The sequence below is a fragment of the Protopterus annectens genome, chromosome 5.part0 (assembly GCF_019279795.1).
Source record: "Protopterus annectens isolate FY-2018-M chromosome 5.part0, PAN1.0, whole genome shotgun sequence".
NCBI classification, from domain to species: Eukaryota; Metazoa; Chordata; order Ceratodontiformes; family Protopteridae; genus Protopterus; species Protopterus annectens.
Genome location: NC_056735.1, coordinates 871,909,113 through 871,923,480, shown reverse-complemented (window position 1 = coordinate 871,923,480; position 14,368 = coordinate 871,909,113). Strand labels below are relative to the sequence as shown.

Below are 14,368 nucleotides of genomic sequence, written 5' to 3'. Positions count from 1 at the left end.
GTCCTACCCCAGCTGCTTTTATTTTTCTTTTCTTCCTGATACCTGCCTTGCTGAATTTGTATTACTATTTTTTTTTCTGACAGCTCACTCTGTCATCATTTCAGTGTGTGTACTTCTTGGTATTTTCCATCCATTACATTTTACACATAAAAATTAGAAAACTGTCATTTTAAATTGATAACTACATTATCCTTTGTTTGTTCAGCCTTCCAGTCATCATAAGCATGCATGGATAGAAACTTTAATTCCCTAAGAATTTCCCAATGTATTTTCCATAAAAAAATCAAAGAAAGAAAGAAACACACAAAAAAATAAGAACACATACTATACTGAAAGTAGAAAAACACGATGGCCCTGTATACCACAAAGATGTAAGAGATAATTAATTTAGAAGAAAAAAAGTTATTTCTGTTACAGTAAGTACTCTGGATTACCCGTCATTCTAAATTAGCTAGTTATACAAGAATCCTTCAGCAAAAATTTTTCAGTCCTCAGTACTCTAAATGCTGACTGACAGTGCTGGACATTTGGTGGTAATCTTGAGAGATTACTTCCATAATCTGCTTTTAGAGAATGGTATATTTTCTCTGAACTTATTCATAGTGCAAAAAAATAATACTGAAAGTGATATTTTGCAAACATAGCTGTGATCGCATATCTAAGAATTATTTTTCATGAGATATTGACAGTGAACATAGCTTTTGTACTATATTCCACACGTAAAAATTACAGCAAATAGTTTTGGAAAGTTCAGATGTTACTTTCTAAAATTAAACTTGCTGTTCTGCTAGGACTTTTTTTGTAACCTAGAATAATGCACTTTTATGAATATATTAAAAAAAAAACTTACCTCACTTCATGTAGCAATCCTGAAAATCACTCTGTTCGTACAAAGTCCTTCAGAAACATTAAACTATCAAATGAGCTTGGTTGTCAGGTGAATTATAACCACCTTATTAACCCTTAGGTCTTCTACAGAAATGACCTGTAAAACAGTAATTCACTGATAATAACTGAGAAAGGCTGGTGTGTGCATATTCATGTAACAAAGAGCACATATACTCATGTGATAAAGGGGAGCCAGTAGATGGACTTTAAAAGGTATGAACTATAAGAAATAGAGTTATTACAGAAACTGATACTGCAAGCCAAAAAAGGCACAAATCAAAACCAGTAAGAGTCAAATCACAAATCAATCAAATTATATAATAAAATATCTGTGTGATTACTTTTTGAATAACTGCTATGATGCAATAAAGTTTCTTGGCACTAGAAGCTCCTTTGTGTTTGTGTTTAATAACTGTATTATGCTTGGAGACATACATGCACATAATACATTTATCATGTACTTACACATCAATAATAATGTGCTGAGGGAAAGGAAAGTTATTTACATAAACTAGGAGAGGTTTAAAGGTGTATCATTGTATTATGCTGTCATCTTAAACTCAAATAACTGTGGTTTCAAACACAGACTGCAGTGGTTTGTAGCTGAATGTAAAGTAGTTGCAATGAAAGCTGCTATTTCCATATCAGTGGCCATGGTTGTATTCCAGAGAAGAATGGAACAGAAAAAAAGCAGCTACTTGAAGTGGAACAGTTAAACCCCCAGATTTAATAAACTCTGTGTAGGTTATGCACAGAGCCTACAGGGAGCGTTTTTGCATACACAAAATTGCTCATCTCTTATAGGTTCATATGTAAATACTAGGCTATCTGCCCGAGGGCATCTATAAGCCTAGCCAGAATGTGTTGGCTTTCAATGCCCCCTTAGATTAGTTCCCTGTACCTCTGTCCAGCAGAGCCACTGCAGTGATCCCCAGGGTAAATTTTCTGTTTCCCATCCACTAGTCAAGGTTTCTCTTGAGTGTTAGTGAGGGGCTCTGCCTAATGTAGATTGGAATCCTGTTCCAAAGCATGGGGAGTCTGTGGGACAGGAATCTATCCCTCCAGCATGTCCTATTTATCGTTGTGGTGAGGTTTAGATCCCTAGAGCATGTGGTTCTTGGGGATTTGTTTTTTTTTTTTTTTTTTTAGCTGGAGCATGTCCATCAATTCTGGGTTGGACATGGCCTTGTATGTCAGGCAGAGATCACCACTGAGTAAGCGGTATGCAACCAAGTACAGCTGGAGTTTCTTCAGTCAGGCTGCATAGGGCATCTGTTTGAGGCCAATAATCCTCTTGGTGAGGTACTTCTGTGGTTTTTCCAGCTGTTGCAGGTGTCTTGTAAGTTACATCCCAAATGGAGGATTGTATGATGGGTCTGATGAATGATGAGTAGAGGGGCACAATAACCTCTTTTGTTCTAGATGCGAACCCTTTTTGTGATTAGGTGGCCACATAGAAGGATTTTCTAACCACCTTGGCAATATGATTATCAAAGGAGAGATTACTATCTACTTGGGTCCCCAGATCCCTTATTACATTCTCTGTATTTAGGGGACTACCACGTATGTGGTAGTTCACGGGTACTTTGTTTTTTTCCAAAGGGGATGACTATGCACTTCTTGGCATTTAGCTTGAGGCCATGATTTTGACACCAGGTATCCATCTCAGTGAGACCCTTCTGGAAGATGTCAGTATCAGCTGGAGAGTCAATTATGGATCCCAGTTTGCAGTCATCTGCAAACTTGGTCAGCCATAGTCCACCTGTGCTTGCCTGTACCTTTGAGAAGTATATACCGAACAGGAGGGGTCTCAGGACTGAGCCCTGGGGGACGCCACTTGTAACTGGTTTAGAGTCAGACCTAGAGCCTGCAACTTTCACCATGCGGGTTCTATCCATGAGCCAGTTGGCAACCCATCTCGTGACATAGGGGTTTATGTTCAAGCTTGTGAGCTTAGCTATAATACCAGAATGTGGAATGGTGTCAAAAGCCTTTGTGAGGTCTAGGTAGGTTGTGGTACCTCCTTTCTCTTGTCTAAAGCCTAGGTAGCTGTCTCAAAGAAGTCCACCAGGTTTAGGAGGCATGATTTGCCCTTAACAAAGCCAAACTGGGTATGATCCAAGGTTTGGAGGTTCCAAATGTCTCTGTTAATGAGTTCCATGATGATGCACTCCATAGCCTTGCAGACCAGGCTAGTCAGGCTTATAGGGTGATAGTTCCCGGGGTCCATTGTGGCTCCACCTTTGTGGAGCAGGATAACTGTTGCTGTGAGCCACTCTATGGGTACGTATCCTGTAGAGAGGCTGAGTTTGAACAGTGTGTTTAGGTGAGGGGTTAGTTCATTTTGGAGCTCATGTAAGACACAGCCTGGGACACTGCCCGTTCCCATTGAAGCTGCGTTTTTGGCTTTGGATAGGGATGTTTTAACCTGTGTGTCAGTGATTGCCAGGTGTCTTCATTCTTCTGGTATGGTTATGGGCCCTTTAAGGGGTGAGAGGGGGGTGAAGTTTGCACTAAACCTGTCTGCCAGAATGCTGGCAATATCAGTCGGTTCAGTGTATTTTGTGCCATTCTGCACTAACTCGGAGCAGATCTGAGAGTTTCCACTTAGGTTCTTGACATAGCTAAAGAATGCTTTGTGGTTATCTTTGGAGTTCCTGGCAATTTTTATTTCGAAGCTAGCCTTGGATGATTTTATGAGAGATCGTAGTTTCTTGCTGATACTGATCAGGGATGTCTTTCCTTCTTGGGATTTTACTCTTCTCTGTACTAGTTTCCTCCTTCTATTGTATAGCTTATTTATGGCAGGAGTCCACCAGACTGGTTTCCTTTTCTTGGAGGAGTGAGTCTTGGTTTTGCTTGGGATAGCACAATCCATGCACTCTTGCAGGTGCTCATAGAGTGCCCTTGTAAGGGATTTAGCAGCTTGGTCAGCATTGTCCTTTAGCGTGGGGGCTGTGAACCTTTCCACTTAAGTCTTAAGTAACGTGAATAAAACAAACCGGAAAGGCAGCAGTAAAGAATATCACCAGTTTTGAATCAGGAACACTTCCAACAAAGTTCTTCTTTAAGAACTTTGTTGGAAGTGTTCCTGATTCCAATTGGTGATATTCTTTACTGCTGCCTTTCCGGTTTGTTGTATTTAGTTTGTTGTGCCGGATTTCTTTAAGTAACGTGAAGCTTGCTTTTGAAAAGTTTTTCATGGTGGTTTCCTTGATTGGGGGTGGGGGTGAAATGTGGATAGCCAGAGTGATTAGTCTATGGTCTGATCTAACCAGTGAGGGGTTGACCTCCGGTGTAGAACACCGGTTGCCCATGTTGGTGATGACCAGGTCCAATATGTTGTCACCTCTGGTGGAGGTGTTGACCAGTTGATCCAGGGTGTTTGAGTTTATAAATTCTAGGAAAAGCATTGAGCAATGGAGTTAGTACTTGAGTAGTTCTCCCAGTTAATGGTTGGGTAATTGAAATCACCCAATATTAGGGCATTTGGTAGGACCTTCATGTTTTCCAGTGTCTCCAGAAATGCAGAATGGGGGTCCTGGGTCATAGTGAGTGATCTGTAGCAAGCTACAATTTGAATTGCAGTTTTGCCCATTGTTAGTTGCACATGGATGATCTCTGAGACACTGTGCTGTGCCACATGTCACTCGTAAGCAAGGCTTCATGGCTCATACCAGTATTGCTGGCAGCAAAACCTGTAATATGAATGTGGATCGTACCTCCCAACCTTTTAGTGCAAGAAATCTGCACAAAGACTAGAATAATGGGGGGACAAAGGCCCAGAAATAGGGACATATTTACCATATTGTTCTTATAAATGTAGAAAGTAGGTAGCATAATAGGTTTTGTGTTAGCATGCATTTTTGAAAGATATGAAGTACGAAACTGAAATGTATGTCATTATGTACTGACTTCAATCTTCAGTGGATTTCCAGAAAATCACATATTTTACAAGAAACAGCCCAAAAATATGATGCAAACATCTGGACAGTCTGCAAACTTCTGGACAGTTGAGAGGTATGCAGATAGCATTTCCGTGTAAAGTTGCTGGCCACAAAAGTGGATTGTAGGACAGCACGGCAATTGCTTTTACCTTACTTGACTTTTCTTCATTAAAATTTGTTTGGGGCACTGCCATAGATTGTTTTTCTGCATTTCAACTATGTCTCCATTTTTTTTTTTCTGAGACCAGTGTTTGCACACTGTGCTGCTTAGCACAAATGTATTTGGATGGGCTCATCTGGTTTGCGTGAAGCTCAGCAGTGCACAGGCTGAAGGAATGGAGCACCCAGGTTGCAAACAGGACCCAGACAGCCGCAAATATAAACTGGATGCATTCAAGAAAAACTATTGGCCATCACACAAACATGGTAAGCGGCATTGCAGTGCGATTAACAGCAAGAACTTTATAATGAATACTATGATAGGGTATATCATGTCACTAATCCTGAGGCAGCAAGTGTTAAATGTAGGTATGGAATGCAGATGGTCTGGGGTTCTAGTACAAGGTGTGCAAATTTTGTTTTACTGTTGTGAGATTGCAGATTATAGCAATGAAGTGCAACATACACAACTGTTTTCTCAACCTTCTTGTTGCAATAGCTATAAATGTAGGAGAACCATAGACATGGTCCATTTGACTAGAAAATTTACACAAGTGCCTGTATACCAAATAATATTGCAGTTGCAGTGCTTGCCACTGTTATGCATTGCTTAACATTGCACAAACACAGTGGCCGCCAGTGTGCACCCTTACCTACCATGTTTGTGAGGTGCTAAGCAATGTGCAACATTTTCAAATGTTGCAAAACCAAAATGTGTTCACTCTCAGTAACAGAAAGACATGCAATTGGTGGGAAAACATCAGGATACAAAATGCAGTTGGCAGGAAATGCTCATTCTATATTGAGCTTGAGCTATGGTGGACATGTCTGGTGTTGCTGGTGAGACAATGTACCTCCGAGTGCAGAGGTGGGTTGCACAGGAGTCCAAAGTCTTTACTGGATTCCTAGTTAAGGAGCATGGGCCCCAGTAGCTGCAGTGGGACTATTCAGGCTCAGAATACAAGTCTGAAGCCTGGAATAGTATTGCCAGGGCTTTGACCAGTGCTACAGGTATTCCCCGCATTGATGAGCAATGCAGACATCATTTTGATAAACTTCAGAGGACGAAACGGGATACCCTTGACTACTGGATCGGGGAATTTAGTACGGGGGACACTTCACAGCTGTTTACATATCAATTTCAGTGGGTAATTGTAAGAGTTAAAGCTGAATATAGTCAAGACTGGTATTTATAATGGTATTCTGTTCTGTTTTTTCCACAGCTGCCACGGACCGACTTTCGAATGTGAGGTCACATGCCGCACATTTGTTAAGGATGCAAGAAGCATGTGGTATTTATGCATCAGAACAGTACTGTTCTAAATAGTTATTTAATAATAATAATAATTTTAATAGGAATTTAGTAGCATTAAATGTTAAGGATGGCTTAGTTGACATTTAATATAGTTGTATCAATTTGAGCATGCATATCTCAGCTGTAAATGAAACTATGCATGCCTTAGTCTATAGCAAAAAGCAACAGTTCTATATCCTGAAATAACAGTAAGCATGCATCTCTAAACTGTAAAAGGTAAGTATGCATGCAGTAGTCTGTATGACAAAATAAAAGTACAGTATTAGAGAGTAGTCAACGGTTGTGGGTACAAAAACCACGCTTCCCAAATATACGATATTGTTAGGTTTTCATCATTATTGCAATGTAACTTCAGACCTTTATACTAGTGGAACAAATGGCCTGCTGTAAACTGTAATCAGTATAACTGGAACACACGTACGTGCAATATATGCACATATCAAGGACTGTTGGCTGCAATCTGTACTATAGTGTGCCTCTGTTATTAACTAGGTAGTCTTAAAAGTAATAAAGAAATTTGTTAGGAGTTTGTAGTGTTAAAAGTAAAGGTAACAGAACAGTCAAATAATTGTATCAATGATTTGTCTGTCACATGTGAATTTACTAATGTTCTCCTTTTTTTCTCCCACTCCAACTCTTGTCTTCTCTCTCTGTTTTTTCTGTTTGTTTTTTAATTTGTTACTTTTATTATTTTCACAACAGCACAGAGGGGTAGGCCTGCCTCATGGGGTTCTCCTGCCCCCACTCCACTGGCTACAGCACCACTGCCTAGCATGGCTGGTGCATGACTTGGCAGCACCCCCTCTGCTGCCCCTGCACTACCTAGCCCCTCGGGTAGCTCTGCCCTGGAGAATAGGCCTGTGGCTCCTTACAGAAGCAGTGGCAGAGGTGGTGACTTTATCATCCGAGAAGAACTGCCAAGGATGGTGTGTAGGACTGTGCACCATACTATGGGTGCACACTTATGCCAGATGGAGCACCTGCACTCCATCCTGGTTCAGAATACCTGTAGGAGATGCAGACTTTGGGCACTGCAGCCAACGGTGCAGTGAGGTGACAGTGATGACAATCCACTGAGTGAGGACTCATTTCTCACTATTACCCGTCTTGACATGCATGGAACCTTGATTTCCCCACCCTCACCCACTGGAATGTCATCGCTGTCACCTCACTGCATGGATGGCTCCAGTGTCTGACATCTGCGACTCCTCATGTTATTTAGTACAATGATGGAAAGCCTGTCTCCATACGGCGTAGGCATGCACCAACTGTGTGGGGCAACAATCCTATGCACCAACTCTGGCAGTTCATCACAGGTGAGAAAATCACCATGTCTGCCACTGCTCCTGGAGGGAACCATTGACATATCCTGTGGGGCAGAGCTACCTGAGGGGCCATTAGTGCATGGAGCCACAGAGGGGGTGCTACCACGTTGTGTCCCAGATGTGCTGGACTTTGGTGCCATAGATGGTGGAGTGGGGACAGGTGGATCCTGTGGGGCAGGACTACTCTGCTGTGCTGTGGGAAAAACAAAGAAATTTTAAAAATTAAAAAAAAAAAGAGAGAGAGAGAGAGACGATAATGGTTGGGGTGAGAGGAAATTCAAAGCAGAACATTAGTAACTTCATATGTGATGTACACTGCATTGATACAATTATTTGACTATTCTGTTGCCTTTGCTTTTAAGACTACCAACTCCTAACAAATACCTTTTATACTGTTGAGATTACCCAGATCCTAAGAGAGGCACACTATACTACAGATTGCAGCAAGCAATCCTTGATATGTGCATATATTACACATACACATGTTCCAACTATATTGATTACAGTTTACAGCAGGCCATTGGTGCCACTGCTTTAGAGCTCTGATGTTACAGTGCAATATCGATGAAAACTTAACAGTACTGTATATTTGAGAAGTGTGGTTTTTGAACCCATAACCTCTGACTACTCACAAATACTAAACTGTTGTTTTGGTCTCCAGACTAGTGCATGCATATTTTCCAGTTACAGTTGAGAGACGAACGCTCAGTTCAATACTACTGTATAATAAACCAATAAAGGTGTCTTTACTTTTAATGCTAAAAATAACAGTACAGTTCAGATGCATACATACTACATGCTTCTCATGCCAGTCTAGAGGCATGGGTTTGTGCATTCAGTTCTTGGTCTGTGATGGCTGAGGAAAAAGCAGAACAGAACAGAATACCATTATGAATACCAAATCCTGACTATATCCAGCTTTTAACTATTACCAGTATTATCTGTAAGTGATACTTACCCATTTGTGGGGTGCCCCCAGTCCTACATTCCTCAATCCAATGGTTGAGGGTATCTGTCTTCCTCATCTAGAGGCCTCTGTAGTGATTCCTACATTGTTCACCAATGCAGAGGATACCAGTAGCACAGGTCAAGGCCCAGAAAGACTATTTCATACCTCTGACTTGTAATTCGAACAATAATCCTTCTGCAAAAGCCTGGGCCCAAGTTCATTCACTAGTAGTCCAACAAACACTTTGAACTCCTAGACACTCCATCTTTTAGCATGGAATCTCAAAACCTCTCCAAGAACACCTGCCATGCCTACCACAGATCAAGACCAATGTAGACTGATGTTTTCCCACCAATTACTGGTACTGTGCTTAGTGAGAGTGTGCACTTTTTGGTTTTGCAACATTTGAAAGTGTTGCACATCTCTTAGCATCGCACAAACATGGTGCTCGAGGGTGTGCACTGCTGGGCAACATGTTTGCAGAATGACCAACAGTCTTAATTGACTGCATCTGGTTTATGTTTGTAGCTGTCTGGGTCCTGTCTGCTACTTGATGGGCCATTCTACCAGTTTGTGTACTGCCGCTCTGAATGCAAACCAGATGAGAACAGCCAAACACGTTTGTGCTAAGCAGTGCTTCTCTCAAACAGTGACCCCCCTCAAAAATAAATAAATAAATGACAGAGTTGAAATAAGGAAAATCAGTCTATGACATATACAGTAGAAAATGTTAGTACATGTGCGATATGTCTACATAGGTGTGGATCCCAACTCTCACTCCAACTCACCTTCAAAAAACAGGATGGGTGCCTTATCATTCTTTTCCACACAAACAGCTTTGCAGCAAAGAAATTAAGTAATTCCTCACACAACCAAGTGCAACTGAATGTACACTGATATTAAGGCATAAACTGTTATTTGTAAATTTATTATATTTCATATATTTGGATGTTGTGCACTTAGTGATCATACAACCCGTTATGATTATCCCTTGCAAATATACAGCTCTGTCTTACCTTTCTGTATTTCCTAGTCCTTCATCAGTTATCTGACCAGCACTCAGAGACATGCAGAGCACCTCTATGACACTGCTCAAAAGGAACATGGACGAGTGGATGGGGCACCATAGATTCTTACTGGGAACAGCATCCACAAACCTTCTGGGCATGGGCAGTCATTACTAAATAGTAAAATCAATACCATGCAAGTAAGGAACAGGTGCACAGCCAACAAGAGAAACTCTGAAACTCCAAAACATCATTGGCCAGCACTCAGATGTCAGCATAAAAATCTTTATTTCATATCATTCCAACTGGTAGAAATAAGAGCAACAGCATACTGGTTTCAGATACAAAGCCTTTTTCAGTGTAATAATCACATATACCTCTACCCCTTTCTTTAAAGACCATCAAAACACATCCCATTGGTTAATCAAAGGTATTCATTAAGGCCTGGAGAGAAAAGTGCTCCCAACTGAATGATCCATTTTTTCTCTTTTTTACCCAAAATGTTGTGCCAGCCTGATTTATATTTATTATTAAACATAATTTTATCTATAATCACAAGCCTAAACTTAGCTGTGGAATGTTCAATAGTGTGTTTATACAAGACATTAGAATGCTGAGCACATCTGGCATCATTAAGGTGTTCAGAGATGCATAACTTAAGTGGACGGGAAGTTTGCCCTACGTAAAAAGCAGGGCATGTGCATAAAACTAGATAAATTACCCAATCCGACTCACAGCTTCCATACATATAAATATTAAATACACGTGAAGTATTGTGTGAGGTGAATTGCTTTGTTTTACATACAAATTTGCAAAAACTACAGTGATTGTAGGGCTGATATCCCACTAAAAATTCCCCATGTAAAGTAATCTGTTGTGCCTCAATATTACTGTCATGCAATGTCTTCTGATGATTAAACTATCCACCCAATGTCCTTCTCCTCCTATAGGAAAAAAGACATTTAGAAGTTATTAAGTCCCTCAAAGAATCATTAGATGAAAGGATCCCCAATGTTTGTGTATTAAATTAGTCAAAAAAGGTGTATTACTGCCATAACTGGTAACTAATCTAAGTGGAGGCTGCCCATCTATTTTTATACTGTAATAGCTCAGTTCTATCCAAACACCTAACATAATTACTTGGTTTTATAACATCCTGATATTTGTACCCTCTATTACAAAATCTTGTAATCAGCTCCTGGTCATGTAAGACAAACAGTTCATCTGAAAAACAAATCTTACGAAGCCTCATAAATTGGGCTTTAGGATTGTTCTTGACAATATGTCGAGAATAATAGCTATTGACCTGTAACAGGGTATTAACCTGGGGATGCTTCCTATAAACTTGAGTGCCCAAAGTCCCATCTTGTTGTAAATGGATTTTAACATCCAAAAAAGTTATTTGTGTAGAGTTGAAATTAAGCATGAAATGTATCTAACTTGTTTTCATTTAAATAGGTAACAGACTCCCTTAAATAGTCATCATCTGAACACCAAAACAGCTAACAATCATCAAGGTAACAGCATCAGATGTCCATAGATTCCAAATAAAGATTGTGCATAGGGTCATAAATAATCTGTTCTTCAATATAGCCCATATATAGGTCTGCATAATAGAAGGGTAGCCTCAGGTACTCCGCTTAGATTAGTTACCAGTTATGGTAGTAATACACCTTTTTTGACTAATTTAATACACAAACATTGGGGAATCCTGTTGTCTGATGATTCTTTGAGGGACTTAATACCTTCTAAATGTATTTTTTCCTATAGGAGGGGTAGGCCATTGGGTGGATGGTTTAATCATCAGAAGAAATTGCATAACAGTAATATTGGGACACAACAGATTACTTTACATAGGGGATTTTTGGTGAGATGTCAGCCCTGTAATCATTGTACATTTTGAAAATTTGCATTTAAAGGCAAGCAATTCAACTCACATAATACTTTGCATGTATTTAATATTTATGTGCATGGAAATTATGAGTTGGATTGTGTCATTTATCTAGTTTTATGCACATGCTCTGCTTTTTATGTAGGGCAAACGTCCCATCCACTTAAGTTATGCATCTCTGAACATCTTAGTGATGTCAGATGTGCTCAGCATTCTAATACCTTGTATAAACACACTACTAAACATCCATAGCTAGGATTATTTTTGTGATTATAGATATAATTATGTTTAATAATAAATATAAATCAGGCTGGCACAACATTTTGGATAAAAAAGAGAAAAAAATGGATCATTCATTTGGGAGCACTTTTCTCTCCAGGCCTTAATGAACACATTTGATTAACCAATGGTATGTGTTTTGAAGGTTTTAAAAGAAAGGGGTGGAGGTATGTGTGATTATTACACTGAAGCAGGCTTTGTAGCCGAAACCTGTATACTGTTGCTCTTATTTCTACCAGCTGGAATGATAATAAATAAAGATTTTTATGCTGACATCTGAGTGTTGGCTGTTGGTGTTTTGCAGTCATTACTAAATGCAATCTTGGGTATTAAACATTTCTATGGTATTACATTGGGATGAAACGGCAAGGCTTGAAATGACCTCCAGGATGATAGCCTAGTAATCTCCTATGATCCTGTGATCCAGTGTGTAACCCAGTCTATGTTATTTACCTTGAAATGTGTGAGGATATTAACTGGGAATACTATGATATACAGTTGCCATCAAATGATGGGCATGTTGGATGGCACAAACAAGCACAGACTGCTCTTTTGGGTGTGAGCAAAGGTGAGTTCCTGTTATGGCACATGCAAAGGTGCACTGCTCTTTCAAGGGAGGGACCCAGGCCGAGCTACTGTTATGGCACAAACAAGGATATGTTGCTCTTGCTATTCTCCTTGTTTTGCACCCTGCCTGTTTCATCTTGTGAGGGTTGTGAAATCAGAAACTGCAAGGTGTCTCATTACTTTCTAACTTATCTCTGTTATGATTTCTCTTTACAAACATATGGTGCTAAACTGAGGGCATGCAGTGATAAGCAGTATTTTGGAGAGGTATGAATGTCTGAATCTTTGATGCCTGAGGCCTACTATCTGCTAATGGACACATACAAGTCAAATAAATCTCTGCTGTCACGTTACATTAATTTCTGTACAAATTTCCCACTTTTTACTTGGTTACTGTACCAAACTGATGAAATACAAAGACATGCCATAATCTTATTATACAATGCAGTACATGTTCAGGACTTACATTGTAAATGCAGCAGTTGCCACAGTGTTAGCTCAGGGCTGACTGTGATGCAAGCAGTACACAGCCAATACATGGGGAAGTAAAGCCTATGACTCTGATTTGAGGCTGGCAGAGGTCACAGAGTTCCTGTATTGTGTTCTTGTCCACCCTGTAGCACTCTACAATGTCCATGTTGTGTATTTTGTAATAAGTTAAATGTGGCCTGAAGACTCTTTTCCATCTTGACCTAGGCCTAGTGGCAGCAGCAGCAGCATTGCCTGCAGCCTGTAGCACATGCAAATGGAGATAAGCATCAGCAGCTGTTAACATTTTGTCTGTGTAGACTTTCTGTGTCTGTACTCCACTACATTTGAAATCCACAGGAAAAAATAGCATGGAGTCTACATGGTTGCTTTATAACTTGTTGAATAGCTCCACCAGATTGGTTGATTAGCATACAATTCAGTTGCTGATGCTGCAATTAGCACCTCTGAAACACAGGCTAAAACAGATGCAAACCATTAATAATCTACTCCATTATAAAAAGGCAAATGAGTAGCTAGCCAAACTGATGGTGAGAATACTTGCAGGACTTCAATAAAGCAATTTGTTCCAAAGATAGCTTTTCAGAGGAGCATTGAACTCCAGGAGCTATGCTCCCATTTTGTTACCTACACAATGCATATGCTGGAATATATTAATGAATAATGTGAAACAAAGGTTTTTAAACTTTTATCTGTTATGTATTAGTTAGAAGTGTACTGATGGCATTGTCATGTTTGTCAAGCCATTTCAGAGGCACACATGACTGACAATACATGAAAATAGAAAGCTGTGTGATACATATGTACAAATGTTTCAGGGACATGTCCTTTGTAAGCACTTTTAGCATTTCAAAGATGTTTTATTAGCGAAATGGTTCATTTGCCTGTTCTTTTGAGGGTGGGGAGTAAATAAAAGTTACTGTTATTTCACAAACTAGAATGGACTGTTCTTTTGGGGAAGCACGGTTGAGTTACTGCTATGACACAGACAAGCATATGTTGTTTTTGCTAATCTCCTTGTTTTGCATCCTGCCTGTAGACTGTTTTATGTTTTTCCACTGGGTACTACTGATTGCCAATCTTTGCTGTTTTATCTGGAAACAGTTACTTTGTAGTTATGTGATACTTATGTGTATTATCATTCTGTTGTCTTTTAGGACACAAACAGTGTCAGTGACACAGAGATCCCCCGTTCAGTGAAGCAGAAAACAATATCATCGTTGACGTTTTCCATCAACCTGGGGCATTTCTGCTGGAAAGGGTTCGGCCCAATAGATTCAAGATTCAAAGATTCAACAAAACTTTATTGTCATTTAGGAAACACAACTGCTGCCTATCGAAATTTCGACTATCAGCTCTTTTATAGGAGAAAACAAAATACAAAAAGACAGACATGATCGCTATTAAAGGATAAACAATAACTATCATACAAAACTAAATATCCAAGTAGCTCTCGCACATGCTTGTACACTATTTATTACATTGGACAACACTGACTACTAGATAATTAACACATGAAAAGAAAAGTACACTATACACAGAGGTGAGATTG

General features: G+C 39.7%; 1 protein-coding gene across 2 annotated transcripts in view; it reads right to left on the bottom strand.

The window, feature by feature from the left end:
- Positions 1 to 14,368, bottom strand: part of LOC122802872 (sialidase-3-like) — a 535,280-nt gene that overhangs the window by 265,049 nt on the left and 255,863 nt on the right. Inside the window, exon 1 of one of the 2 annotated variants that reach the window (XM_044072669.1) lies at positions 851 to 990. The exons of the other annotated variant lie outside the window; for it this stretch is intronic. The gene's annotated coding sequence lies outside the window, so the exon portion shown is untranslated. Of the gene's footprint in view, positions 1 to 850; positions 991 to 14,368 lie in introns of those variants that run through there. 2 annotated transcript variants of the gene reach the window in all.